Genomic DNA, 25,787 nt, shown 5'->3' with positions numbered 1-25,787 from the left:
GCTCTGTATGCACAGCTGGACTGTGGATCACTGTGCCCTGTGCCACTCTGGGTACAGCACAGGAAAAGGAGCAACCACCCTACTCCACCACCTGTAGCAAACCAGCATGTGATTTGAAAGTGGCCAGGATCTCAGCCACAGGCTAATTTATAGTATTGGAGCATTATTTCCACCTGGCAGTCCTTCCTCATCCTCTGGTTTTCTCTGCCCCTCTCTTGACTGGGTAGCCTCTTGATGCTGCCTTTTATGATGTGATTTCAAGGGAGACATGTGAAGGGGTTTTGGTGGGAGCAGCTTTTGCTCTATCGCTTTTCACATATCAGCTATAAAAATTTTAGTATTGCGTGGTGTTAATGAGATATTAAACTGCTGCTTTCTCTGCCTTTTGTTTTATTTCTCCTTTTCCTCTCCAGGGAAAGAAAAATAACCTGGTAATCTGCCTCTCAAATGTACTTAAAGCTCAGTGTTGTGGAAAAAAAGAGGCTAGCATAGCCCTACACATGGAGAATGCTGCTGAGCTGCACTTAATGATGCCTCTTAGGATCAGCTGGGCTGCTAGAAAACACTTCATTTCCTGTGGCTTTCTTTCTTTATAAGCAGAGTGCAGCTCCAATGGCTCTCACAACAATTAGCACCCACTTGTTCTGCAGGTTTGAAGTTTTTTGCATTAGTCAGGTTGAGAAATTCATGGTATTAATCATGACTGAAGTTGTTATTTATCACCTGCTGGGTGAGAAATAATAATTTTGGCACTACTGGGGCAGCAGGCCAGAAGTACCAAATTAAGTAAAACATCTAAACACCAGCAAGGATCATTTCTCTGATTAATGAATTGTTACAAAGAAAAACTGCTACTCGTTATCTGATCTTAGGATAAAAGTAGGAGTAGGAAGTAGAAAGCATTAGCAAAGTCAGGCTCTAGCCTGATGCAGTTTGAAACTTCCTGGCTGATCTCCTCTGTCATTCACTGACTAACGTGCTGCTTCACAGGTTTGCAATATTTGGCTCACATCCCCAATGCCAACTTTGTAAAAAACCAGCATTGGCAGGGAGCTTGAGGCCTGTTGTGCAACTGCCTCCAAAGAAATGAGAGACTTTAAGCTTCTAGGGCTTGTCTAGGCTGGAAGGTTTTGCCACAGGAACAACTACCAGCAAAATACTACTGTGTGAAGGCAATAACAGGCGTGCAGGAAACAGAATTGGTGACATCAGTGGAGTGAAGTTCACACCCAGGTAGCTGTATCCATACCAGGGCCATTAGGCACCTATGGGATTAAAAGGCCCACAAATTACAGCTGCCTGATCAAGTGTATTTCACATGGATCTCACATACAGAAAGGGTTGGCCTACACAGAGGTGCTTGCATTGAAATGAGGTCTGTGTGTGCTGCTACAGTCCCAAGGCACCAAATCACAGTGACACCACATCCCCTCCCAGACAGGCCATTGTGGGGAGCTGAGGAGCCACTGGCAGCAGTGCCCACAGAAGTGCTTATTCCTCAGTTCATAAATGAGATGTAAAAATGGAGTGTTAGCCTTGACTATGCTCAAAGAAAGCCTGGGAGAGGTATCTCACCTCTGAAAACACTGATTGTTGATTCTTTGCTTGTTGAGATTTAAAAGAAAAAAATTGAGCAGTGAGAGCTTTAGAGACTCCTTTTGGCTCAAAGTAATTCATTATCTAGAAAGAAAGGACAGGCTTTTTCCATGGAGAGTATCAACCATTCCCATCTATTGCTGCAGACCTCAAATTTGGTGCTAGTTGAGAAAAAGAACTTCTCTCTGTTGACACAGATGGACTGCCATCCATGCCACACATGACATCTGTGGCAGGCAAAGTAACTCCTGTATACAAGCTGGTGTGCTCAAAGGCTGACTTGAAACAATGAGCTGACATGAGAGGTCAACATGAGCTCACCCCCCACCTGGCAAGCCCTGCTTGACAGTCTGGGTTGATAGCAACCCAGTTTGTCAACAAAGATGCTTTTTGTAAGTTTTTTTGTCATGTATATGTTTTCTCATCCAGATTTCTTTATACCTAAAAGTTTATTCTGCATTTAAGAAGAAAATTCAGGATCTTGGGAATGTAGGGCATAATGGTCACCTTCCCTCCAATCACTGCTCAAATCATCAGTCTTCCAGGGTTTGTGTTCTCAGTTCACTTAGATTTGAAACAAGAATGAGAAGGATGATCATTCACACAAAATAAAAGCATCAGCAAATTGCTTGCTGCAAACAAAAGACCATCTTCTGAGGCTGAGCAGGAAGTGTTCAGAATGTATCTGGATGATCCCTCCGTGGGGAGGAGCCAGTGAAGCTTAGCCACGACAAATTATGTAGACCTGCCAAGAAGACCAATCATCACCCAGCTGGTCTGGCCAAACTGTGGCATCACCCAGTCCCCAGAGCATCCATCTCTTCCAAGGCTCTCTTCTCTCAGCATGAATGTACATTTTCTATCACTTCTTCCTGCCAAAGATTTGTCAGCAGCAAGTCCACCTCCCTAGTCATACATCTCAGGTTGCCCCTGCCATACTCCCATGGTGGTGACATCTCTTTCAACTTTTGGCAACAAAGTACAATTTTGTCCAGGTTTCTTGACTTTGAAGGCATCTGTTTCTGGTTACACCATTCTCTCATTGCTGAGATCAACAGTTTTTTCACCAACACACAGGATTATTACGTGAGATTATTTTGTGGAAATTATCCTCCATCTTTCAGTTGTTATCACTTGGACTGTTAGATAAGAGCTAGCCACTTTGTGTTAGGACAGTGAAAACTTCTCTTTAGGTCCACTGCTGTTTCTAACTTAGTTCCTGTAAATTCCTCCCTAAAGTTCCTCTGCAGTTTTTACTGGCTCCTTCCCTCACAAGTGTGCAGCACCTTGATCTACGATGCCTCCTAGCAAAGAAGTGTATAACTGAGATTACTGACTATCACCAGGATCTCTTTCATTTGCAGCTTTAAGTCTGTGTTGTGGCATGTTTAAGGAACCAGTTGATGAAGATCCGTAGTTTGGGGGCATTATGGGAAGGGGAAGTTTTTATCTACTTAAACTTTCCAGCATATTTTGTCGTAGGTTATAACATTTTGCATGTGTGTGTAAAGACCACAGCCCTGACCATGACTTGTGTATTACATGCAAAGGTCTTGCTGTTGTGCCAAAGCACATTTGAGGCAAAGCCCAAAACCACTGCTGTGGAAAAAGCTGCCCTTCATCTGATGGAAATGCTTTTGACACACACAGGACAGCTCCTGCAGACCTGTTTCTATGGAGGCACTTTCATTTGGTTCAGTGCATCTTCCTGGGGCCCATCCTGCTGCCCCTTCTCCCTGATATCCTTTGTGATTCCCCTGCCCTTTCTGGGGCTTCAGGGTCTTCCTGCACTGAGAAAAGGAAGGGTCCCACTCCTGGCAAAGGTTTTCACACCTGTGGACTCTATTCCTCCCTCTGCTTCAAAAGAGATTTCTTGTAAAATCCCTTTAGCACGACTGGAGAAAGAACAAGAATGCTTTCAAGGATTTGTTTAGGCAGAGTCATCCTACAAGCTTACATCCTTCTGCTCTGTGTATCTACAGGGAGTCCAAAAGCTGCTGCCACAGGAAGAACATTGTGTTTCCAAAAAATTAAAAGGCCTAAAATTTGCTTTCTAACTCAGTAATCACAAACAATTCCAATAACAAGGTAATTGCTGTTAACTGGGATTTTTTAAAGGTTGACAAAATTCAGCATTGGAAGAATGGGAAGTTGGATTAAAACTCATATAGGTAATGCAGTTCTGTCAAATTTCATTGGCATTTATGTCTTACAACTCTAAAAAATTATCAATACAGTCATAAACTCTGATTTATTGAGAGCAGGCTGAGAAAAGCTTGGAAGAGCAAGGAGAAGATTCTTTAACTCCTGAGGGGGTTAAAAGTGCAAAACGCTTAAATGAGGCATCCAAAAGAGGAAAAACTAGTAGCAATAAGAGAATGGAGCTCCCTTCCAGTCCTTAGCTCAGTGGGTTTGTCAGTGCATTGTCCTTCTCACTGCAGTGATTTGGAGCCATCTCCTGCACTGAAGCCAACAGAAACTATTCGATGCATCTTCTTTGAAATGTCACTGGTCTGCAATCCAACCAGTGATCTCTAGCTGAAGATTATGAAATACTTGCTGAATTTAACCAACTGGATGAGTCACACAGAAAAACCTGCCTGACATAAGAGTAAGTCAAGCCACAGCAGTTGCAAGTAATTTGTCCCAAATGTGAGCAGAGCAAAATCTAGAGCAGGAGGCTGAAGCCTGGTTTCCCAGCTCCATGCTTCAACCACCACACTGCATTCTTTGCTGCCTTTTAAACCACAACAGCCTCTGAAAATCACCCTTCAAAGGCATTTCTTGGTAGTAATAAATGAACCATCAAAACCTAAACAAAGAACCCGGCAGTTGAGATGATGCAACTTAACAAACAGAAATGACTAAGATTGCCTTGTCCTCTGCTTATTTCCAAAAGAATAAAGCCCAGGTCGTTTATAAAGCCCTCCCCCTTCCCCTCTCCTTTACAGCCCCTTGGGAGTCACCCAGGAGACAGCACCACTTTCTTCTCCTTCCCCATCTTTAAAATATATTCATTCCAGTTTTCAAATTGCTATTTTGTAGTGCTAAATCTCTACCCACACTAATTTCTCTGGGTCAGAATCTGACCCTGATTTGAACAAAATCTGGAGTCAAATATTCACACCAGAATGCTTTTGCCTTGCTGCATGTCAGATGCCATCTCCCTGCAAATGTTTCACACACCTTGGAGTGCAGCTTGTGGAACTGATGAGGTGAAGAGCACTGCAGAGCAGCTCTGTGCTGGTAATCACAGGACTGAAGAAACACATACATCATCTGCCACATAGGTTGGCATTTCAAGTAAAAAACCTTCACAATGTGTAAGATGTTGGACAAATGATGGCCATATGCATGTTTGTCTCTGTGCAGATGTCTTTGCATTCTCAGCTAGCAAAGGGCTGAGCTAGGCTTTTTTTTGCCGACAGTTTAATATTAGTGACACAGTTTATGTCCTCTGCAAAAACAATAATGGAGGATAAGGTGACATAAATTATTTGCAAATCGTTTGACATATGCAGGGCATTGTCCTTGCAATAATCACCATCAGTCTGTCAGTTTAAGATATGAACCGTGCCACTGCCATTTTATATCATTGTGTTAAGCTTTCACATGTTGTAATTTTACAGATTTGTTCTTTGGAGAACACTGCAACACAAATCAAATTGTATTATGTTTAGTTATATGCTGTGTGGAGCACCTCCTTGCAATTAGGGGTGGGGGGAGATGAGGAGCAAGCAAACAGTCCTAGATAAGAGGCAGCTCCACAAAAGTTCGGATATTTCCTAGATACCATTACTCAACTTTCATGGTCATTATTCAAAGCAAGAAGAATTATTTAAATTCATGCTAACATCAGTTGCTGGCTGCATGAACAAAGTGAGCACTGGAAAGCACCATACTGACAGATTAATTTAAAACACCCTTGTCTGTTTTGTTTTGCTATAACAGTCAGGCTCAACATTCGATTCTTATGAATAATGTGGGCTTTTCTAAAGTAAATAAAATGATTTCAACTCACAAAAGATCCCTTCGAGACACGGTGGGTACCAGTAGTATTAACTCTGCTTTCCACAGACGTGCAGAATGGTTCTGGAATAGCAATGAACTCAGCATTGTCTCTTTTATTCCTGGCAAATTAATTCCTGCAGTATAGTTTTAAAAAAAGACCTAAAGCTGACCACTTATTTTTAGTCTTTTGTTTTTAAATCTGAACTGCAGATTACTGTGGGAGTTCACAAGTGTATTCTAAACATATTCAGTGCCAGACACCTTTGATTAACCATTTGAGAACTGTGAGTGGGCTTAATTGGTAAAGGACTCAGTAGGAAATACTGTAATATACATTCTGGAGTATCACATTTCAGTGATTTTTTTACTATATTTTGAATGGAGAAATGTGATTTGTTTTCTCCTGGGAAAATTCCCCACATTCAGTTGTCAGCAGAACAGAATCTTTCTGCTTCCAGTGAGCCCTTAAAGCAGAAAGATTTATTGCACTTACACCCTTGAAAGAACATATCTTTTTCTTTGAAGGCAGCCATTATCACCATCCCATTTTATATCTTTTCTGATAAGTGCAGGCAGTAAAGCAGATAAACTCCTTGCATACCAATTAAAGACACATGCACACTAGGACACTGTATACTATCAGAGATGCTCACAGTAATATTCTTCCTAGCACAGTAGATATATCTAAGGAGTTTGACTTTTATTATTCTCAGCTTTGCACCTCTGACATTTCTAAAACCATGGAGGAAATTAATGAATTCTCACTCAAGGCTCCATTGTCTAATCTTGCCCCAGTGCTCATGAATTATGGACAATGACATATCAACTGATGACGTACAACAGGCTATTTTAAAACTCCCCTTTTTAGCATAACCTGGACCATGAAGGTTCATCACTGAATTTTATGCAGCCACCTGACAAAACATTGGTCTCATGTTAATTGATACCTTAATTGATACCTTGCCTCACTTCTGAGCATCCAAAACACTGTGATCAGTTTTACGCAAAAAAAATTTGAAAACCAGATTGCTGAACCTCAGGAATTTTTTTCTTTTTCTTTTTTTTTTTTTCCTAATGTTCAGTGAAGATACTGAACCTACAGCCCTAACTCTTTGCAACCTGTCTTGGAGTCTTCTGTTTTGAGACCTCCATGGGGAAACAAGGGCTCAATAACATTTTAAAGTTCTTATGCCAACCTCCCCCACCTACCTATGTAAATGTTGCTTCTTCAGGTACCTTTTCCCAGGCAAAGAGAAAGGCCTCTGCTCCCCCTGAGCAGTGAGACCCAGGGGATTTGTGTGAGGAGACTCTTCACCCCAGCTGAGACACTGGAACACCAAGCTGTAAGGACTGGGAGTGTAAAGCTGCACTTGGCAGCCAGAAGCCACCCTGTCCCTGATGCTCTTGGCTGGGACACGTCCCACAGCTTTCTGTCCCAGCTGGGGCAGGAGCCACTCCCCTGGGTTTCTTTCCAAGGACTTAAAGCCCCCAAACATTTCCAGACAATGCCAGCAGTGCCAGTGTGCCTGGAAGAGAGGTTTGGGCAGCCCTGCAGGGTTGGAAAACCCTCCAGGAAGGAATTGCCCATGCTCCTCCTACAGCTGGGGCTGCTGTGAGCTCCAGGCTGCTCCCCAGGCACCACACAACCACACACTCAGCTTCCTTCTCCTCTGTGCTTCAATTTAAAACTACATGTTTACTCAGGACAATTGTGTTGGACAGAAAATGATCTGTCTGCATTGTTACCTGTGAACTTATTTTTACCTCTCACAGAATCTCACCCAGGGTTTTCCCTGAAGAGCTGTGTCTCAGCACAATGACTTCCTTGTGCCCACTGGCTAGACACCAGCTTTCTGTCAGGGCTCCCTTTAGATAAGGAACTATGGAAAGCAATACATCTCATTCAAAAGATCTGAAAGAGCTGAAGATACAGAAAGCACTAATCAGTAATTAATACAAATAAAAGAAACAATCTTTCATGTATGTGGAAATAATAACGCTCTGGAGTTTGTTCTAATCCATCTTTTTGTCAAATGAAGCACCAGGGAATTTGTCTGCAACCATCAGTATTTTCAGAGTTTCTGCTTTGATTTGCAATATGGGGTTTAAGTCCTGTGTTAACACAGGGCTCAGAATAAATAATCAAAGAGAATGGTTTTAAAATCAATAAACAAGGCTTTAATATGCAGAGGAATTCTGCTATATTTTTATACCCTGCTTACAAGTCAAATTTCCAAATTAAGAAGTCCTGTTTTTACTTTATATAGAAATTGTAAAAGCATGACAATATTCCTTTGCACAAATCCTGACAGTGCCCTTTCCTCCATATTAAACCACTGAGAACAGCTGGAATTCTACCCTTTCTCTCCAGAGAAACAGTGTCTTCCAGAACATCAGACAGTCTTGAAATTCTTTAAATAGCCCTGTATTCGTTATATTTAATGACAATTACACAAGTGACTTAGTGAGTGCAAATATGATTCATTACTCTGCAGCAGAAGTAATACCTCTAATAGACTATGCATTGAGCTGACCCAAAATAACTGCTGAAGAACAGTTTTTGCTGAACTACTCCATGGATAGATTTTAAAATTATTCTAATCTTATATAAAAAGAACAGATTATCCTGCCATGTAATTATTTAGCACTACTCCTAAATCTTCATGTAAACTAAATTTCAAATGTGCACAGCCATAAGCAATTAGGAGGTTTTACTGGAACTTGCCAGGAGTTATAAAGCCCTATTTTACATAAAAATAATTTGCATTCAATATTTGGTCACCCTTCAGCTCCATTATTGCAATCACTCTTCAAGTTAAAAAACAAGAAAAAAGACAGAGAGAAAAGGAGAAATTTAAAAGCAGTTTTTCCTGCTGGGCAAAGAAAGTTAAAATCAGCTGTTTTCAACCCTGCTAACCCTGAGAACACAGGTCCAGCTCCCTCCCCAGCCTGGAGGACAGCACTATCCCAGGCTCTGCAAGCCCATCTGTAACAGAATGATGCTGCCCTGCTTTCATTTTGGTGCCTGCACAGTGCCAAACATGACCTCAGATGTGTCCCCTTCCCCATGTGAAGACATCACTATTTCTCTTGTGCACCCTCACTGTCCCAGGAATGGATTGCTCCCAGGCCTTCCAAGCAGACTTCCAAAGCAGGATGTTTGACACAACCAGATCCATGCCCTTGCTCTCTGGCCAGGCAGCAAGTAAAGACTAGGGGAAAATCTCAGACTCCCTCCCTCCCTCTCACTGATGCCAACTGCAGTTTATCTGTGAACTTCAGAGAGCCCAAAATTTCATCTCTATTGTTCAGGATTTCTGCAAGCCAGGCATGCTCTAGGGGGGAACTCAACGCTACCAGCTTTCAAAAGAAGCCAGAGCAATACCCCATTGCCTTCACACAGATGGTACTAAACACATGTGCACTAATCTTTCAGATTCTCTTTTATTCCTTTTTGTAGAGCAATCTCTGTGCAGCCTTCCAGACAACAGCTGCTGCCAAAGAGGAAGGTTGGGATGCCTGAGCTGTGCTCACTATGAAATTATCCAGGTGGGTGCTCTCAGCTCAGCTTTAAAATTTTTATAATTTTTTCAGCTTCCTGTCCAAGGGCTGTCCCTGCTTGTTTGATTAGAGCAATAGCAATTTAAACCAAACCTCACAACACACAATGGCTGTTGCCACTGCTGGAAAACCTCATTGAGGCAGTCTCAGAGTAATCCCAGTGCCTCAGATCACTGTGCATCTCTCTATTCTAGCTTGTAAAATGGCATTCAACAGTACTGGTATGTAATCTAAAACTCATCATGAGCAATAATTAAAGCTTAAATCAGATTAATTCCAGGCTTGTTTACCCTTGACAATAATACTATTAATTCTCCAGAGGCAAAAATAAGATAATCTCAGGAAAACAAAGCACAAATAAAGTCCATAAAATGTGGAGGAAATATTTCCAATATTAATTTTGTGATATGGAGTATTCATTTTGCAATACAGTGGTGACATAAAATATGCAGCAGCAACAGAGGAAAGCTGATGGACTGCCAAAGCTGTTTCTCCTTAAAAAGCACATTGCTCTGGAGCAATGGCTTGGTCAGGCATTTTCAAAGGGCTTTTCCAAGGCTGATGTGGCACTCTCAGCTCTGATGTGAGATCAAAATTGAGAAATCCACGAGAACCCAGCCAGGCTGTGGGACAGCCTCAGAGAGGAGGGCTGTATGAGATATGTTAGGGGTGTTGCCATGCCTGCTGCTTTATGTCAGCTCTGGTTGCAGACAGCAGTCTGTTGGTGCCAGGCAGTGATGGCCATGTGATGTGAGGGTGAGGAGGCACTGGAACAGTGTGAAACTAGGGATGCCCATTCCTGGAAGTGTTCAAGGCTTGGAGTAACCTGGTCTAGTGGAAGGTGCTCCTGCCTGTGGCAAGGGGTTGGAACTGATCTTTACCATTGTGTTATACATCTGTTGGCAAACTGAGCCTGCCCATAGACTCTGAGCAAAGGAAGGTGCCACTGAGTCGAGGTGACTGTCAGGAGAGCTGGGAGGACAGCAATCTCCACAAGAGCTGCAAAGGAGGGCAGATTCATTTGACTGACTGCATGATGTTTGAATTAATGGCCAGGAAAAAGCTGCTCTGGTGCCCTCACTTGCAGGCTGCTCCAGGGAGCTTTAGCTGTGCTATCTGCTCCAGGGTGGAGCAAAAGCAATGCACTCCTCTACACACAGCCAGCAAGGCAGGAGCACAGCTGGTGCAGCAAACCTTTCCTGGATCAATTCTACAAGGCTCAGTACCTGATACATAATGAATGTTCAATAGCTCAGATACAAATACTTTGCAAGGAGCAAGCTGTTAGTCAAACCAATGCTGCTCTAAATTTTGAAACTTTTTTTTTTTTTTTTTTTTTTTGTTTTTTTAAATTTGCAATGCAGGCAGCAGAGACAAAGCTGAGCAGGATGCTGTATGAATTGCAGCACCAAGAAACTTTGGCTCCTGTCTACTTTGTGTCTCCTGGTTTCTGAGGCTGGGAAAAACTCACTAATTAAATCCTTGTAGCTCCTGGGAGGAAAGGGGTGGGGAATGATTGCTATCAAATAGCAATGGTCCAGCATGTGTTTGACACGTGGGAAAACCTGGCTCAAGCCCTTGGTGCTGGGGGCATGGCACTGTTTTGGAGGGGGGGGTGCCTTAATTCTTGAGAAAACTCCGTCATGCTATTCTTGGTGCATGTAAGAAATCTGGCTTCTTTCAGGTTTTCAGTAACCTTACAAAACTGGAGCAAGTTCCAGAGCTAAAATTAAATTCACAAGCTGTAGCAGGCATGCAGGCTGGAACAAATTTGCAAGCAACAACCTGCTTCCAACATCCCATTTGAATGTAAGGCTTACATTTCTAAGCATTTCAGGATCACAATGGACTTCTACTAAATGGAACTAGCTCCACACCAGAATCTGCCCTACATGCCTTACATCATCTCTCTCCAGGTCTGCTTTTGTGGCAAACTTCTTTGCTCTTCAGTCACTTTCACTGGTAAGTGAAAAAAGTCTCAGAAAAGACAAAACAAAGGCAAGAAAAATTACAAGCCAGCCTAGTCCTGGTTTCAAACTTCTGACCCAGTGGTCACCTCCTACCAGCAGTTCTGAAGCTGTGACTCTGTTGGTCCTTCTTTGCTTCAGCTGTCTGGAAATTCATATTACAAATTCCTTGGTCACACATCTCTTTAAAAATTCTCCCTGGAGCATAAATGCATTTCCACATTTCTCCACAAAGAAACAGCCACTTAGCCAATAAAGGAAACTACTCATTGAGATCTTGTTTCCAGGAGTTCAGTCAATAGTCTTTGTCAGTGGCTTTGTGAGAGCTGATACCAATACCTACACTGAGCAACTGAATCATGTTATGTGTGTGTGATCAAGATAACCTGTACTAAACTGTTAGCAGCCATTTAAATATTTAAACTAGCAGTAGATCACACAAAAAATAAGAAAAGATAAAGTTGAATCAGATGGCCCAGTTGTACTGAATGTACCTGTGGTATTTCTAATTATATGTGAATGGAAAAGCATTTAGTTACTGAATAGTTTCTCACTTATAGTCATCATAGGCATGACAGGCTTAGGAGTCAGTGATTTGTGTGGTGCAAGCCTGCAGATAATCTGCTGGGCTGCCCAGAAGTTTCTCAAACCCATGGGATACATGTTGCTGTTATGGATAATTGCAGAAATGGCACACATAGAAACATTAAAGCAATTGAAGCAATTATTTTGCTTTTGTTTAAGGGAATGCAAGTGAACTTGTCTAGTCAAATTTGGCAAAATGTTCAAAGTGTACTTTTTAAAATTAGCCTTAAGTTCCGTGGAAGTTACTTAAAATTAGGAATACACCGTGGTGCTCTGCTAGTTGAAGGTGATACATTTGCACAGTTTTGAGTATTGTTTATACAAGACTAAAAGATAAGCAGTATGATAACATGCTCATCAGTTATCAGAATAAAAATTATTAAAAATTCCCAAATTCTTGTAACAAATACAACTGTTTCTTGAAACATAAGCTTTTCTAAATAATTTATAGGTTGTATAAAATGCAGCTGCACCACAGGGCCTGGGTGCCATGGTCACTGTGCAGGAGATCCTCACTTATGTACTGGAGATGATGTTTTTGCCAGGCTCTGTGAGTGACTAGTGGAGTGACATCTGCAGAGATTGCATTATCACAAAGCTCAAATAAACTAGTTTACTTTACTGGTATAAAACCAGGTTTTGCTGGCTTACTTGGAGTTTGTTTTTACCCTGCTGTTGTTGGAGGCTTTACTGATTGCAATAGATTTTTTTTCCTCTGGAATAGGAACAGACAGTAGCAGAATAGCAGCACATGTGCCCTCACTACTTCCCTGGGACAATTCAAAAGTTTTGCAGCATCTGTCTAATTTTTTTAAACAGGAACAAACCAACCCATTTTTCTCTCAACTACTTATCAGAAATGGTAAAACATTTTCATTTGATTAAGAAAATAATTTTGAGCCACAGCAAATGCCAGCCACTCTGATTAAGATTTCTGAAGTCTATAAGCAGTTCAAACAGCACTCTCATAATTACAACTCGTGGGTGATCTTAACCCTTCCAACACCAATATGAGAAAAGCAGAAATAAGATGATGTATATCTTTGTCTATTAGAAACAGCATGGAAACACTAGTTTTATTACACTCATTTCTGAAATGTTCCATCTTATGAACTACCTAGGAGAATCCAGAACTACTAACACATTTGGAAATATTTCATAAGAAACCTTCCCTGTTTTTATAGTGTGGCTTTACTGAGACTTACCAAGCACTCCTGGGACACTTATTCATGGGCTAAAGTTATTCAAATCAGCTTAAAGAGAGTTTGTGTGTACATGCATATTTGTACACTAACTCAGAGGAGTCCACACAGGTGTAATAGACAGGGATAGCAAGAAGAAAACACAAGGAACTCTCTTCAGAAGAAGGAGGGAAATATATTGGAAAGAATTGTAAATATGTAATGTGCTACAAAAGGTGTTTCCCACTGTGCTGATTCATTCTCATTAAATGGTAAAATTAGCTTTGATACCACTACTCAAAACCTGTGTGGTATTATAGCTAAATGCTACTTCAGCAATAATCTGTTTTTATAAAATGAACTTTTACTAGAATATTCAAACAATCTATTGGAATAACTGCATATTGATTTTGTTTTTCCATGAACACAAATGCCTTCCTAGCAAGTGGGAACAGCATGTTACAGTGAAGAAATATTTAAAACTCTTCATTTACAGCCCCACAGATCTAAAAAGCCAGCATTAGTACATGGAATTTATTTTCTCTGTGCTAATTTAAGCCTTTTCCCCCTTTTTTATGTGTCATGGCTCCAGGGCTCTTCACAGCAAGGCTCTGCAGAGCCAGAAACAAATCATCCTTTGCAGTCAGTATATTCAGAGGTCTGTTCCTATTGAGTCTGACCAGAGCAGGGTTCAAGTCCAGAGCTGTGTTTTGACCATGTTCCTCTCTCAGCTGGTGCTCCAGGACCATCTGAGAGTCCCCACAGCCCCCAGATATTCCCTGATTTCGACTGTGAACATCCATAACCATACAGAGCTGGGGCTGACCCGCTTTCCATTCCCAGACACCCTTATTACATGCTCCCCTGGCTACAAATAAATTCCTGCATACTTTCAAGCAACCCAGGGCTGATTTATTCCGTGCACCTGCGCGGGACTTGAGGGAACACGCCGCAGCGCCGGTGCCTCCACGGCACTCACATCCCCCCAGGCCTCCTGGTCACGACCCTGCTTCTCCCCCAGCTCTGCACTGCATATCTGAGGTGCTTCTCAGGGAAACACGTCCAAGGGGGCTGGCTGAGCAGTGGGCAATGGGGCAGGACACCTGTGCTGGGTCTGGTGACATCTGCTGCTGCTTGCTGCCTGACCCTTGGTGCGCTTTCCCGGCCATGGGAAGTGTCTCATGGCCACAGCACATCAGGAGATGGGAATTGTGATCAATATTCAGCAAGAAGGCATGGAACTGGTAGCTTGGGAGAGAAGCAGGAGTATGGCAGGCATCATAGTTTTCTGAAATGGAAGCTGTTGTTTCCATGATACCTTCAAAGCAGAAGTGTCCTGGAAATCTTACAGGTCCAGCATCTGGATCTTCCCTTCCTACAGTAGGACTTTTGTCTGCATGAGTCAGAGAGGAATTCCCCTTGAGTTACCCAGAAAAGCAGATGAAATGAGAGGCCAGTATCTCCCTGTACAGACAGCACTCCAGTAACATCCACATGCACAAGGGCACTGCTCCAACAAAGGAAGCAGGAGGATCTGTCAGACCTTCTTTGGACAGCCCAGATTAGTTTGAGGACTAATCATATCAGTGTTTGCTCCACAGGGCTGTGTATATTTCAGACACTGTTCTCTTCTCCAACCCTTTAAACAAGGAAACACTGATTTCCTAAGATTCCAGGGTCAAGTTTGGTCCCCTTCTGACACCTCAAATCCTCTCACTGCTCCTGCTGCTGCTAAGTGAAATGGTGGCATGAGGTAATTTATTTGGGATCAGGGTTAAAGTGTTAACGAGAATACCACATGTCTCTGAAGCTCTGCAGAACTGAGAGCAGCATTCTCAGCTGAGAGAAAGAAAAAACCAAATTCTCAGCACATACTGGAGCCAAGAAGCATATGGAGCCATTTTAGTCCATGGTTGCATAGCTTCTTCTCAGGTTTCAGTGGAGTAAATCTGAAGGGCAGTTTGAATCCTAACACATGTGCAGGAAGTCCTGCATTCAGGATTGCTATTAAAGTAGGTTAATTGGAGCCCTTCTCCAGTGAGGTGCTGAGAGCCCTCAGCTCTGCCTGGAGTTTAGAGTACAGTAAGTTTAGCACCTTGAAGGATTAGGCTTCTAAATGTTTCTTCTGCTGATAGCACACTTGCCAGGAGGATTGATTTGACAAGGGTAGCAATGTATGGCCATTAAATTGTTTGCAGATTTGACCTATCTGTCCATAATAAGAAATAATATCTGAAGTGCCATAACTCTGTCAAACATTTCAAAGGAATACTTGTTTAAAGATTGAATGCATTATGTAATCTCATAATGTCAGATTAGGACATAAAACTATGGAACATGACACAGAGCAGCATTACAAGACATACTATGTCAGAAACTGTATAAACAATTTCTTCTGGACTTCTCACATGTTATCAGTTTGAGAAGTGATTATGATGCATTTCAAATTTCTTCTGGCAGCTGGAGACAAAATGATGTGGCAAAAAAGTGACTGGAAATACCATCCAGGGGCTCTTGAAAAATAATTTCTCTATAAAAAAGAGTACAGACCTGCAGATTTTGTCCTGATGTGAGAGAAGCAATGGAGAAAATGGGAAGAGAGAAAGAAGAGCAGAACAATCAATATCAAGGAAAAGCAACAGAGCTTAGTCCTGTGTGCAAGTAACTGAACCATAGTTTCAGTTAACAGCCCCAAACTAATTAATAATGAACCAAATGTAAAAATCTGCTACCTATAACCAGTACAAAAGCTTAAGAGCTACCTAACACTTATGCCTATGATTTCATAAGCATCACTTCTCTCAATTTGGATTTATTTTTATTATATGCTATTTGTCTGGGTATAAGACTACCTAGGCAAGATAAATACCTTTCACTTTGAAAGATTTATTTGGTTTCTTTTAAGTATAAAGCACTTTGGAATTTTGGGAAATAGAAAAGCAAAATAAATTCCCACAAACTAAATCTAAAATTGAGACAGAAATAAAAAAACAGAGCTGAGAGGAGAAAAGGAAATAAACCAGAAATGAAATAAAGAATGATCATTTTTTATGAGAGTCATGATAAAGAAAAATTATTTTAACTTTCCTTAAGTGACAACTAGTAGAAAAATAGGTAGCAGTTAAAAAGGTAACACTGTGCATTGCTAGGCTGGTGAGCATTAGCAGTCATTGCTTTTTCCTGTGATTTTCCTTTTATGTTTAATCTTCACAATTTTATGACCTTATTCAATTCAAAGTGTATATAAGTGTATATATGTATATAAAAGTACATATGAATGTCATATGCAGCATTTATGTGAATTAAAATTTAATCAAGCAGAAGCATGTGGTGGGCACCTTCAGCAACAGCTGCCTTGGCCAGTGTGGAATAACAGAGCCCACAGATCAGAGACTGAGAAAAATCATGATTTCCCCTCCCAGAGCCCACCTCCACATGGCTGAGAGCAGAAGGGGGGTTACAGTGGAGCTCTGCAGGGTGCAGAGCAGCTTCCACGCAGCTCTTGCTTTCTCTCTGCCAAACTGGAGGGTGAAGGGCCTACAGCCCTCTAAAAGAGCTCAGAAATGAGGAGTTCAGGCTGCCAAGGCAGCACCAACGTGACACCCCTTCTGGAAGAGACTGGAGCACAGCAGGAAAGTGGCACCCAGACACTGCCTCTGCTCCTGCCTGGGGAAAGGGTGACAGAAGATGGATGCCAAGACATGGCTCTGATGGGGAGCAGCTGAGCAGACTCTGGGGTTTAGTCTTGCTTGCCTTGGCACAGCTGTGCCGAGCTGGTCCTGCCCCCGGGAGCAGAGTCTGAGTGAGGGATGTGCCAGCGCTGCTCCGCTTGGCACAGCAGGCTTGGAAGGAGTTTGTGTCCCTCTGTGAGCCACAGGGCCTGTGAAGCAGGGGCACACTCACACAGGAGGGCTGCAGGAGCTGTGACTCTGCTCCAGCCCCTGGCTGTCCCTGCCCAGCTGTGCCCAGCTGTGCCCAGCTGTGCCCTGGCTCTGCACGGGGACATCTCACAGGCTGGGCTCTGCATGGGACAAGCTGCAGACACAGCACCACCACCAGCTGGGACCTGCACTTCTCTCAGGGGACAGGTGCTGCCTTCCACCTGCCCCCTCTGTGTCTCCCTGGCAGGAACTGGTGGGAAGCTGGGACCAAGCTTGCTGAGCAGCCTCAGCCTTGGCAGCAGCCTGGGCAGGACACACCACTCACCACAAACCCAGTCCCCATGGATGGCTGCTCTCCAAAAGCTGTCAGCCAGCACCTCCACATTAGCAGATGCTAACTGGGTCAGCACTATGTTGCATTAGATGTAATAATGCTTTGTTCACTCCTTTTTCTTGCTAATAACTAGCTGCTTCCTTACATCCCTTCTGGTCAGCCCTGTCTGTCAAATGACAGATCTGTCAAAATACACATTATTCAAAAATGGACCTGTTGCCAGCTCTGTGAGGCTGGGGGATGGGTTCCTGTATCATATCACTCTTCCCTTCCATACATCTCAATTTCCTGCTTTCTGCATGATTAATGCACATTTGCTTCCCTCTACATAATGTAGACAGCAAAGAATGAATTATGCTGCTTCATTACATTAACAGGTAACATGTCTTTCCATACCTATAGACACTAATCACTGCTTTCTTGTGCCTTATGTTTGTAAATGAACTAGATAGAAAGAGTAAATACAGAATAATGGCATGTTATGCTCCTGTAATGTAACAGAAATCAGAGAGGAGCAAGAAGGCATTTCTCCTGCTACAGAGTTAGTTTAGTAAATTTTCATAATTTTAAAGTCACCACTATCCTCAGAACACTGACATTTGACCTTTGATGTTGAGCTTCAGTAGATTTTACTAAATTCAAGGAAATTGTTGCAGTTGATAGGAAATGGACACTAGGGACTGAAAACAATTAATCTATGCATTAGAAATGTAGACTACAAGATACTGTTCACATATGGTTAATCTCTGCCAAAACTTAATACTGGATAAATAAGGCAATATTGGCACTCTCAGACTAACTCCAGTGTTGTATCTGTAAATAACAATATTATGCAGACTTGAACACATTAGTAGCTTGAAAACAGAGAGCAATAGCAGATGCTATAAAATACTCAGAATCAATTCTGTTTGGACATTTATTGTATTAATACTATTCTCATTTCATTTAGCAGCAAAGTGCTTTTATTACTGCCTACTGCCTATGTATGAATGAGAATGTATGTGGGTGTTGTACACTGGAACATGTGCATATTATTTGTTCTGCCTGGCTTCAAAATTCCCTAAGAGGACACACTATCATGTTTTAACAACACCTAGCAGCAGCATATAATATACCACACAGGCACAACACAAGAGAATACTGATGACACAGATCCAGTCATAATTTAGCTAGATGGGATAACAGCATTATTAACCAAACACAATTTGATTGGAAAAATTAGCACTATCCACTGATCCTTGAGAAATGCCATGGGGTCTTGAACCAGAAGTAAGAAACCAGCTGTTGGTAGTTGTTTGTCTTTTTTCCTTCTCTTATTTCACAAAGCCTCCAGAAGGTTATGTAGAAAGAAAATCAATTAAATAAAAATGGACAATGATAAAGAAGTCAAGAGAGCAATTTTAAAATCAATACATTTCTTCAAGAGAAGCTCTCAAGGTGGTTGCAGAATATGGAAGAGAAGCCTAACACACCAAGCAGACACAATGTCAAGAACCAAAGGAAGATCCCAAAATACTTCCATGTTTATCAGAAAGGATGGCATGGAAAGATTTGTAATAACTCAAGGTCAATGAAACCAACCCTCTGTTGCCTCCCCTGACTCCTGGAGGACAGATAATGAAATTTCAGACACCAGGCCAAATCTTTAAGTAGACAATGTTCATGTTTGAAGAACCCAGCACTTCAAAAGCCAGCCAAGAATGAACTTTTGTGGTAGCAAACATCAGCAGAAATATCACCAACTTCTGCTCTAAGTACAAGACATAATTCTTCAATTTTCAAATAAACACGTCACACATATAACCCTCCCACCCAAACCCAACATTTAAACAATAAAACTCTGCTAAAGCAAAATATTCCATTATGCATGCAATTTCCTCTCCAAGAAGAGGACTGAAGAAAGGACAGACCACATATGAAATGTTAGTAATTAGTCATCAATGTTAGTTGTTTGATGCACTTTTGGGTGGTTCTCAGTGTGGCAAGGACAGTAAAAGAGCTTTTATGGACTAGTGGAGAAACCAAGGGAAAAGAGCTTCAACAAAAAATGGACTTCATCTTAATGCTTGCTTACAAGCTGAGGGCAACTTTATGAAACCATCAGAGATTATTAAATCATCATAAAATATACTGATGTCAAAACTATTTAACTTGAAAAATAATTGGCAGAAAAGGGTCTTTAAAAAATGAACAGTGAATTGATACACTTAGATGTATTTTAGTGCTGCTTCTAAATTTGCAAACTGTAAAACTCAGTCCAGAAAATATCTTGACTTTTTTTCTGTGTCAGATTAAGACAGAATTAAATGTGACTCAAGTAGTCAGGCAGAGTATCTAGATAAAAAATTCTTAGCCATATTCACTTTTCATTTAAAACCATTTTTGTTGTACTGCAAATTCATGATTTTGAAAACATAGCCAAAAAGATGACTTTAAAGAAATTCCTTTTTGTTTTTTTGGTGCAAAACATCTGTGCAGTGATATTCCATGACAAGCATGAGGCGTGCAAACACAGCTCAGAGCAACTGGCACTCCTGTCAGCACTGACAGCACTGATGTCATTTAGTATTTGTGGTAAGCCCCAAATATTCCCCATGCAGCACAACATTTGTTGCCTACTTCCTTTGGAATTTCTGAGCAGGAATCAGGTCCAGCTATATCATGTTCTATTTCTTCCCCTAAACAAGGTTTTCTTTTTTTGAATTCTTCAGTATCAAATGCTATCAAGTTCACATATATACTTAAATATTTAGAAGTCCTACCTCTTCCCAAAATTGGACTGGCTGACTTTTCTTTTAGCTATTACTATTTGCAGATTTCTCATCCATGCTCCTGTTGATGAAACCATGTTTTAAACTACCCTTTAACCACTTCAGTGTCTTCATTAATTCAGTCACAAAAATTTGTAATGATTTTTCTTAAATTAAATTTCTATTTGTGTGTAAGGTGTGCTTATAGATCATTAACACTGAATCATTAATACTATGCTTTTAGAAGTTGAAATCTCACCAACATAACATGTTTTTCCATAGGTAGTGGCCAAATTCTATAGTCATTGATGTTGTTTCAGGGCTACCTATAAACAGAGGCCAGACAAAATTAGGGGAATAAAAAGCAGTTACATTTATTGAAGGGTCTTCAGGTAACCTTGGGCAGGCAGAGCTCCCCCAGGGGCTCACCCAAAATGGACGATGGGTCACAGGTTTTCACACTTTTATAAGTTTGGTCCATTTGCATATTGGGGGTGAATCTAATTACAGCTTCAGGTAATGAAGTCATTTACTCCAAGTTAACACTCACACAACTCACTTTTGTTTACATTTCTCAGGGCCTGACACAGTAAGGTGTCCTTGCTGTCCAGTAGCCAACACTCTATCTGGAGTTTAGAGCTATACCCTAAAGAATTGCAAGATTACAAATATATGAAAGAAATAAAAGCTAAAATCCTAAGGCATCATCATCTCAGAGAGAGCATCAGTGATTCTGTATGTCCAGCCCTCCTGCAGTTCATTCTCTGGGATTTTAGGAGTGTGCTACTGCACAGGCATCAATAAGCACATTAATCTGCCAGCATCATTCAGTTCACAACACTAAATCTCCAAAAATCTCTTCCATAATATACAATGATTTCTTCAAGTTAATTTTGCATAAAGTCCTCTATTTTTTCAAGCTGCTGTTGGAATGCCAGATGTTTGTGATCTGGTCATGCCAGCAATGATGTCTGGGATCAGCAAAACTCTAACAAAAACACGCAGAACTTTAAAAAGCAAAAAGCCCCCAAAGACCAAATGAGTGCTATACTTCAGCAATTACATTTCAATGTATATATTGCAGATATTTAAAAGTAATATTCCCTCATCCTTTGCATGTAGACCTGTGACTACTATATAAGAAAACTGAAAATCCAACAAAAGGAAACAGAACAAATTAATAATCCTTTCCTTCAGCAAGTTAAATTTCACTCTGCTAAATTAGTTGACTTTAAAAGTTTACCCCAGGGGAATCATATAAGTTTGGAGGGTTTATCTCAAGAAACAATTATGAAAATGGAGCTGAAGAGTGTAAGTGGGCTAGTGGAATGGATGAGCCTAGAGAGTTTTGTCCAGTTACCTTAAAGAAAGTTCTTTGAAAGGGGAACTACCACCATCTCCACAAAAGATTATATTTTGTCATGACTGATTATTTACTCAAAGGGACTTTGCCTCAGCAAGAATGTGTGTGGATAGAAGGAAGAAATTTTCTTCACAACCAATTACAAAGAGCACTACACCAGCTTGGACAGGGAAGCAAAAAAAAGGCAATACTGAAGGATGCTGCTCTTTTCAAGATGGTCCAAGTTAAGGGACAGTGAGAGCACTGCCCTGCTGACACAAGTGGTCTCTAGAGTGGACAATACTTCAAACCACCCCAGACACATGAACTGAGATTACACAGATGCCTAAGAACTGTAGCTCAGCTCCAGAGCATCTTCTCTCTGGTACTTCAAACACACAGGGTTTCTGTCACAATGAAATCTCACAGCTGAAGAATAAGAAAAGGACAAGATCAAGTAGAAAAGACAATGATTGTGTGGCTACTTTGAAAGAATTATTTTGGAATCAGCATGGAGTGTTACCTCTCATGGCCAGGGATCATTTGCTCCTTCAGGCTTACAGTCCATTGCCTTACCAGAGGCATTGAGTGCCCTGCCAAACACTCTCCTGGAACAAACACTTACTTCTCCTTATTTTGTAGATTTACTAAGGTGATTATTGCTACACAAATTTCTAAAATTTATGATATGGGCTACCTGTACAACAGCAGATGATTATGATTGAATGAGTAGACAGAGGTATATTGAAAGGACTCCCACAGTTTCTCAGAATATGAAAGTACAGAGCTAGTCCCCAGTACAAGGAAGACTGAAACACATCTCAATGCAGATGTAGCTATGCTAACAGCCACAGGCAGATCCTCACCAGTGTGGTTCTTGTGACATGGTGATCTGACTAATATCTGAAGACACTTTACATGCTGGCTGCATTGACAGAGAGCAGGAAGTGTAACCTTTGACCAGAGAGTAATAACAGTGTGAGCTTTTCTGCAAACAAAACCTAGAGGAATTAATGTCCAGTATCAGTCACAAAGTGCATTTAGGACTCTCTATAAATCTAGCTGAAGTATTTAATGAAATTATCATCTTCCTGTGTAATTTGAAACAGATGTAAGAGTTTTGCCAAAACAAAAAGGATGTTTAAACTCCCAGAGCACTAAGGCTAGAAGGAAAAGAATGAATGACTCTAAAGGGTAGGAGGCTTTCACAGGCTCTGATCTGCTATCTCAAATTCATATGTGGGACTTCAGTGTTGGGAAGAGCCATCTCTGGATGGGTCCCCCAGCATCAACATTCTGAACAGAGGCCATTTACCTCCAATCATTTGGAAATACTGAGGAGAGCATGCTTATGTTGTCTTTAAAAAAGAAACCACCATTGATTTTCCATTTTCTGTGTCCTTTTGTTTTCACACTCCCCAGATATATCACAGTTCACATATCAGAAAATATTTCTGCCATGTGAAAAGTTCAGATTCAGTTTCCTCTAGCTCTTCCTCATCTGAGTGATTAAAAATCCCTCTGCTCCATTTCCCAACAGTCTCTCCAAGAAGCATCAGAGCAGGATTGTATCTGAATACTGTGATATAGTCAATGTCTACTACTGCAAATAGGAGTGGCTGGTCTTTTTTTTCCACTGTATGTTCTGGTACCAGGTATATCTATAAAAACTCATAAAAATCAGCTTGCAGGCTCAAGTACACAAATATTAGTAAATAAGAGATAGACCAACAAACAAAACATAAGTAGTTTTTTATTAACTAATTAAAGATGACTTATTCTGCTAAAGTGTTTGGTGTCTGCTAGGCTGTTTCTTCATTTGAGGAAGATTAATTTTGCTTATTTTCTACCTAAATTTCATTATAATAGCCAATTTTAATTTTGATTTTCTATTTAATATGCTTTTATCATGACTTTTAAAGTCACCATATCTGAGCTCCCCTAATGTTAAGCTTTTTCATGGCCTTGCTGAAAATCTCTTCCTGATGTCAGAAGCCCTGTGTGAGCAGGTGTTACATGCTTTGGCAGTGATAGAATTATTCTTTCATAGTCTGCAGAAGCTCTTAAGCTGCCTTCATCCCCATAGCATCTAAACTCCACTGAGTAGCACATTAACTGACAAGACTAACATCCATCATCTCTGCCTCACTCTCCTCTCTTGAAGAAGTGTGCATGTAGGGCAGTGGATGGTTTGGGTGGGGTTTGCACTGTTTTATTTTTAAATGTCCCTGCCTCTAGGTATGTACCTAGAAGTTCTCCCACCATACACAGCAGAGGCTGCAGAGAAGTTTCTAAAGGTCTTTCACTCCTGCCATTATTTACCCCTGTGTCTCCAGTCAGTCTCTATCTTGCCCAGAAATGAAGTTTATCATGACAAATATTCTAGTACAAGTGTTAAAAAGGGGCCCCTTTATTTAGAGCATATTATACTGATGAATCTTCTGTACCTACAGTAGAAAGTGCTTTCCAAACTTAAAGATTATTTTTGCATGGTGTCCCAAGTATGCATAACACTTGTAGCTAGAACAATCACTCCTTACATATCTAGTTACTGGTAAAAATACATCCATCTGAAGCTTCAGCAGTGAGTAAAATTTGCTGTTAAAGACCATCTTTATCTTTCTGGCTTACTTGTGGTTTTTACTCATTTAGCTTGATATTCTAGGAGCATCTTCAAGCTAAGGGGATGATAAAACTGATGATAATGGAGCAGTCCAGTGCAAAGGCACTCAACCTTGGAGAGCTGCACAGTCACTCTCTTATTAAGAGATGTCATGAAAACAAAACATAATTGCAGATGAGTATCTTGGCAGTGCAATCATGTTAACTTCAAGAACCCGGTAGAGGAAGCACTCCCTTACCACACTTTCAAGAAGGATTAGGAAAGCTGTATTACTATCCATCCATGGTATGATTATCCTGTGATTGTATCCCCTTATCTCACTCATGGTTTTAACTTCTAGGGCACTCCTCCTCAGTGTTGGCTCTCTGCCTCTCTTCCTCAGGGAGAGGAGCTGCCAAGTCCTCTGGCACTCTGTAACCCCTGTGGCAAGACACAGCATCACATTAAACAGGAAACAGACCCACTTCAGTGTGCCATCAAATACACAGATGATAAAATGCTCCTGGACCACAGGAGCTCTCATTTAATCTAATATGGTCTGTGTTAATCACAGTCCAGTGAAATACCAACTCACATGATTTTTTTTAGCAGTTGTGGTGCTTTCATAAACCTTCAGCTCTTAAACTCTGAGCATTTATTGAAGAACACAGACAGATGTTGACATTATTTTGCAGCTCCACGAAAACAGGATTCAAGTATATAAGACATCAAAACCACGAAAATGCAAAGAGAACCCAAAATATATTACTTGAAAGAAAATTTCATTATCTGGGGAGGGCTAGAGTTGTGATTTTTGAACTCTTAGCTTTGATATTGCTGATGTTGCCAAGTATGAACTAGTCCATGCTGACAGACCTGTAAGGAGAACTTGAGCTGGAAATTGTCACACATCCCAGTTTCCCCAGCTTTGTTTGGAGCAGGTCAGTTTTCCTCTTCCTATTCCACAAGAAACCCCCATTAATCATCCCCCTCACTCTTGCCACAAAGACACTTGTACCATTTCCTGTTGGATTTCACCCTCCACCTCCCTGTGCAATTAGCAAAGGAGTTTTTATTCATGCTCCAATTTCTTCCCACTACGGCTGCTCTGCTCCCTGCCCACCTCTCACAGCTCCTTCCCTTTCTTCTGCTGTCTGATTTTCCTGCATGCCCTCACTCTGGATGTGAGTCCTCCTCCCACACCTGCTGTGCTCTCCCTCCCCTCCATTTGCTTCCCTGTCACTCCAGCAGCAGAAATCAAGCGAGCATCCCTGGGCTTGGGGGTATTTCAGAGCTCCAGAGCTGGAGTGGTGCTGCAGGGGGGGACAGGGGGGACAAGGGGACAGGGAGGCAGCACAGAGGGCACAGTGAGGATGCTGCAGGCAAGCAGGGGCTGCTGCCACTCGAGGGATGTTCCCCATGGCAGCCCCACCAAACCCTGGTGCCAGCTCAGTGCCCCATCCCTTTGTCCATGAGCTCAGGAGCTGAGTCGCCACTTTACAAACGCTGGGATACCCTCAGGATGAAAGGGAAAATGCACACTGCACTTACAGTCTTGTAATTAGCATTTGGCACCAGAGAACCCATTAAAAAAGTCATGACTTTCCTGTGGGCAAATAGGTACTGAAAGCACAACATAGCCTTTGAATACTAGTGACCAGTGATCCAAAGAAAACAAAGAAAGAAGTGCTTTTAACTTCCCATGAGCTGTGATGTGGGAACTCCCAGTTACACTCCTGTGTTCTGGGACTCTCAGTCTGTTCACTCTGGCCCTGGGAATTTCTGCCACAGGTGCATTTCCAGAACTTCACCCTTCTTTTTTATCAAGAGATCACGTTATGGTGAACAGCTTTGGTATGCAGCAGCAAAAATACACATTCTTGAGAATGTCCTGCATGCCACTGTGGGGAATTCTGGCTGGATGTTTCACTGGGATGAAGACCCTGCTCTGTAGCTTACCCTATCAAAAGCCACACA

The 25,787-nt window shown here is 41.5% G+C and overlaps 1 long non-coding RNA gene across 1 annotated transcript in view; it reads right to left on the bottom strand.

Moving 5' to 3' along the window:
- LOC130255866 (uncharacterized) overlaps window positions 1-25,787 on the bottom strand; it is a 121,104-nt gene that overhangs the window by 4,728 nt on the left and 90,589 nt on the right. The window lies entirely within an intron of this gene.

This window comes from Oenanthe melanoleuca, chromosome 7 (genome assembly GCF_029582105.1).
Source record: "Oenanthe melanoleuca isolate GR-GAL-2019-014 chromosome 7, OMel1.0, whole genome shotgun sequence".
Classification (NCBI taxonomy): domain Eukaryota; kingdom Metazoa; phylum Chordata; class Aves; order Passeriformes; family Muscicapidae; genus Oenanthe; species Oenanthe melanoleuca.
The sequence above is the reverse complement of the archived record's forward strand: the minus strand, read 5'-3'. Positions and strand labels throughout refer to the sequence as shown.